The 5,573-nt window shown below is 44.2% G+C and overlaps 1 long non-coding RNA gene across 1 annotated transcript; it reads right to left on the reverse strand.

The window, feature by feature from the left end:
• Window positions 1-512: 512 nt before the first annotated feature.
• Window positions 513-2,139, reverse strand: LOC123134535 (uncharacterized). The gene is made up of 3 exons (XR_006465662.1): window positions 1,722-2,139; window positions 995-1,085; window positions 513-920 (listed from the first exon to the last, which is right to left on the reverse strand). It is a non-coding gene; the product is annotated as an uncharacterized lncRNA (long non-coding RNA).
• Between the last annotated feature and the right edge of the window lie 3,434 nt (window positions 2,140-5,573).

A 5,573-nucleotide genomic window follows, 5' to 3' on the forward strand; every position in this document is an offset into this window, starting at 1 on the left:
TTCAGCTGAATATATAGGTCAAAGATTAGCATCCTGATTATATACTTTACTGAACTGAATATATATGATGGATTTACTTCGGTTTTTCAGCTGTTGTGGTCAAAAGTTCTAAACTTGACTGATATTCTACCAAATTATTTACTGGATGTGATCCAGTGTGTTGTTGTAAATACAAATAAATATACTTTTAATCAATATTTGCACATCCCTAACCTCTACGCTCCAGCCATGATTTACTATGTAATTACGAAGTTCTTAGCTTTCTCATCTTTTAGAATTAGAACATGACACTACTTAGATATATCTCCTTGACACAGAGATCCTAAAAAACATCAGGCACATAAGCCTAAACAAAATAGTGGTGGTTACCTTGGATTCATTGGTTCAGATCTCATGGCTCCATAGGATGGTGATGCAAAAGAACACTACTTTTTTGTGAATTTAGTAGCAAACCTGCAATGCACAAAAAAGATGAAATGGTTAATAAATGTGCCAATCATTCTGAAGCTAGCTATCATGCGAAGATAGAGAAGGAAGGTGACAACGGGTAAGGAATGCTATCATGGTCTAAAATAAAATTAAAAACCCTTTGGAATCTCAGAAACTATTATCATAGAGATTAGCTAGCTACCATGCAATAATTTTAGAAAACGACAGGTATAAGCAATGTGACACAGAAAAGCAAGACAATCATTGACCATGAAAGAAATATATCGGTAACATCTTCCTTATAACATGTCTATTTCTAATGATAAGATATGAACAATAATAACATGTAATGGCGCAATCGTCACCACGATCTACTTTCAAACCTCCTCCACACCGCAGAAGGAACACTGGAAGATCAGAATATGATGGCAGCCTGACAAAGCTGTAGCCCACCCAAATAGGAGCAAGATTGGTGCCCAACATCAATTGACCTGTCAGAGAAAGGCAAAAAAGACTAAAGTGATAGCCTGACTATAGATGCTAGAATTATGGATCGAGCAATAACCTGAGTTTTATTGACCCTTGACCCCGACAAAGCGGTAGCAGCAGCAACCACATGACCCTGACAAAGCTCGTCTAGATAGGAGCAACTGGCCCTGTCCATAGATCTAGATGTAAGAACACTGCAACCACATGAAGCATAGACCGATAATATCTAATAATATGTAAGTCACACTTGCTATTGTATAATTTTTAAGAGATGCATGTGATCTGATTGAGAAAAACACCTTGTGTGGCCACCCCGTCTCCTCACTAATGCAAATATTGATTAAACCATAATTCCTGTTCAAGATTTGGAAACTCAGATCATGGCACCCTTGCCTCAGTTATTGTTGAAATCATAGGAGCACAGTAAAAAGAAACAATAAATAAAACAAGCAAATGAACAAAACCATCAACATTCCATGCACAAAGGTGAAAGGACCAACAATCATAGGCCCTACCAGGATGCAGATAAGGAACAAAAGACATATATTTAGACTCCACTAAAAACAAGCAGTGAAGACAGGAAACCACCAACATCCAATGCACAAAGACATAAATACTTTTGGCTTTTACCAGAAAAGACATGACCGACAATCAGAACAGGGATTGAGCCGAACTAATGTTGGCTGTTGCTACACCCTGCTGCCATTCATACAATTTCTTTGCAAGTAGCAAGCAGCCGAACACACACATAACACTTTAGCAGATCAAGCAAAAAGGTCGAGAAAAAAGAACGGAGAGGCTACCTGCAGGCTGCGACAACTGGAGCATGGAGGCGGCTGCCGGCGTGCGTGAGTTTTCACAACATCAGAGCAGTGCTGAGAAGATCCTGGTTGAGGCGGAACAAACCCGGCGACAGACGCCAAATACTGAAAGCCTACAAAGCCATTAGCCATACAAAGGTGGCCACATTTCAAGTTTGCCTTGACCTGAACATCAGAAATCACAAAAATCAGATAAATAACATGGAAAGGTGCTCTGAACCCAATCTTTTCTTCATAAACATGGAGAAACATTAGTGAACGGAACAATCTTACGTCATATAAAACTAATAAATTAAGATGTTATAAGAAACTAAGAAAGAAACCAGATAAAAGCGATATAAAGTGCAGCAGGCTAACAAAATTTAGTCTAGAATATATGCTAGCAAATCAATAACCATACAAAAAAATACCGTGCGCCAACAAAGCTTCGGCTCTGGATCGGGTAGCTAATACGCCATCTCTACTGTAAGTTTGGAACTCACAACAAGCACTTGACATATAAGGCAACAATTCCAACAATTTGTGATCATGTGTATAAATTGAGGAGCCACACTGTCTTGTGTACACACCTCATCATCAGCAAAATTAACGTACGGAGAACCAAGAACAATGCATCGCCTAGTACACAAATATATGATACAAGATGATAAAAATTAAGAACACAACTAGTTAAATAAAAAAGTTTAGGAAAGGCATGAAACAAATGCACCTGGTTGGCTAGGAAATTAGAAATTGCAAGCTTTTGCTGCAGCTTACAAGTCACGAGCAGAAAATTTAGTTTCCCTTTCCTAATCCCAATCAATAGAAGAAACTGAAGTTCAAGAAAGAGATATGTAATGAGGATTAACTTCACGAAGCGAAACATCTAACAAGACTACAAACAGATGGGATTTGAGTTCACGAGGAGGTTCATGGAATCGAGAAATCCCATTACCTTCCTGCACTAATCACACCCAACAGCTGAAAATCGCAACAAGCCATCGGGTGCCCGGGACGGCCGCCCCCTTGCCCTGGTCCCTCTGCTCCATACGCTCAACCTCGCCACAATCTGCGCCATCAAAAACACCAAGTGGTCAGTGCACGAAGATTAACCAAAGAAATTGAGGAGTGAACCAACACAAAATTTGCCTGAGAAGGAAAAGAAGAAAAGGACGATGCAAGGCTGCACCCCATGACCAGCGGGAAGCGGAGCCGCGCGTGGGGGCGAGAGAGGAGACGGAGAGGAGCCGCCGTAATCCACCGGAGCCGCGCCGGCGACGAAGCCGATGCCCAGCCTGAAACCCTTGCCACGGTTCAGGGTCGCGAGCGAGCGCGAGAGGCCGTGCGCCGTGGATCTGGCCGGACGAGAGGAAGAGGCGGAGCACCTACCGTGTGCACGCGAGGACGACGGCGTGGATCCGGCGGGCAGGGCAAAGGAGATGGCGGAGCCAAAGCAGCGGCGCTTCCCGGCGTTCGGCCACCGAGCGGGAGGCGGCTGCCCTTGGGCTGCTTCTCGGAGGACTTCCCACGGGAGAGGAACAAGGAGGGGATGGTAGCGCGGCTGCGGCTGGTCGGTGGCGATGGCGGACGGGGAGGATGGCCGGCAGGGCGAGGGGAGGCGGGGAAGAGAGGAGATTGGAATGGGAGGGGGCGGCGGCGGCTCTCCCTAGATGGGAGGGAGGAGGCGGCGGCTGCGGGAGGAGTGGAAGCGAGCGAGGGAGGAGGTGACGGCTAGGTTTTAGCACGGGAGCTGCTGCCAATTTATATCCGTATGCAAAATGACCAAAATACCCCCGTCGGGGCACCGAATTTACACGCGGTGGCAGGAACAAGAGGTAACTATTCATTGCAATAGTGCCATCTCCAGATCCAGCGGCCCAGGTTCCTCCAGATCTCGATCCGACGCCCAGAAACGCATCAAGGAGACCGATCCGATGGACGAGAGTCGCTGATCTCTCAGGACGCGCGGGAGCGACTGGAATCCTTATTACACGATGCCCGAAGAAGTGAATGAATGCAAGTTTTGCATTTCCGGTGATGTGACAACATGTACGAGCCTAACCTCATCTTACTTTGTAATTCGTGATTGTGACTTGATTAGAAATAGTTCATAAACATAGCAGGTAATTGTGTGCTACCTCCTCCTCCTCCAAGAAAGAAAGTTAGGTTCATGCCTCTCGCCGGTGCCGGTGCTGGTCTGTCGCGTCTCCGGTAGCCTTAGGGTCATAGAGGCGTGGTGGATCCTGACAAGGGTCGATGGGAGGGCTTCTTGGTTTGTGTCCTGCTCAGGAAGGCGAGACGGCGGCGGCTCCCTAAAGATGGAATAAAGGTCTTCCCGTCTAGCCCCCTTTCCGGCGGTGCGTCTAGCATCGTTGGTGGGTTTGTGGAGGTGTGTCTCCGACAGATCTATCTTTGGTGGATTTGATCGGATCTCGTCGTTGTTCGTCTACATTCATGTGTCTTCGGTTTGGATCCTTTCGATCTATGTTATTTTTCATCGGCGGCGGTTGCTGTTCCGGGGTGCTGGTCCTATGGGGGCTTAGTACGACGACTTCCCGACTGTCTACTACAACAAGTTGTGCCCGACTTCGGCGATAGAGGGGCGATGACGGCGGCGCGCCTTCGGCTCGCTTCAGTGCTTGTAGACGTCGCTAGGTGGTCTGCGAATCTGGATGTAATTTTTATTTCGGGTGCTCGTTGTACTGCCATGATTGAAAGTTTTTTTGCAAAAAAAAAAAAACATAGCATGTAATTACGCATATTGATTCGTGCCATGTACAAATCTCCATCTTCTTTAGTTTTGCGCAACATAAAAATAGCGAGCCCAGGCATGAGCGTCGGGGCCATCGTACGCCGTTGTTTGCAGCTACTTTGTATTGTTTTTTTTTCACCCCAACCTTAATACACTGACACGCAAGCCTTGTGCATGTTCACAAAAAAATAGTAGTACTTTTTTTCTCAACAATATATTGTATAATTACACAAAATACCTAAATTATAGGTACTAGCAAACATGCCCGTGCGTTGCAACGGGAAACTGGGCATGAAATTAGGTTCAGATACATAAATATTCTAGTGGTGCGATATCAATCATGTCGAACATGTACCTTCATGATCCTAGCTAGCTAGATAGCATTGGCGCCTTTTCATACCGTTAAATAATTCTTTTCCTTTATCCGCAAAAAACATATTCTTTTTCTTCCTCCACCTATTATCTCAACCTCTCAATTCAAACCTGCCATCGAATAAATAGAAGCATTAGTCTTCAGTCACCTTACCTGGCACCTGGTGTCTTTGCATATTTGTTCTGAATTAATATGCAAGAAAGATTTTCCATACTACAAGAATTTGTCATCAAGCTTGATGCATAAAGGTGTAAGGATAACAAAAAGGGCCATACGGGCATACGTGATTTATAACATAAGTGGTCCCTGTGCAAGCTGAAAATTATCAATACTAGTAGAATGCCCGTGTGTTGCTACGGGCTTCTGAAATATTCTGCTGAAACTATATATAAAGATAATACATATTAAATTTCACATGTAGGGACAATATAACTCCGACACAATGCATGATAATTAAAGTTCACTTCACTTGTAATGTAAACTGATAACACAAAGGCAAATTAACTATGTATACATATGAAGCGATGATCCAACGAAAACCAAGTAACCACGTGACTCCTGTGGTAAGCAATTCAAACAATTCAAAAAAAATATCTAGTAGGACGTTTATGTTGCTACTGACAACTATACATATAAATGAATCAAATAAACTATTAAGGTCGTCTCCATGGTCAAAGCTTAGACAGATGTCGCTAAGGCCCTATACAACACTTCCCACTGATCTCCTCCC

Source organism: Triticum aestivum, chromosome 1B (assembly GCF_018294505.1).
Source record: "Triticum aestivum cultivar Chinese Spring chromosome 1B, IWGSC CS RefSeq v2.1, whole genome shotgun sequence".
Lineage (NCBI taxonomy): Eukaryota > Viridiplantae > Streptophyta > Magnoliopsida > Poales > Poaceae > Triticum > Triticum aestivum.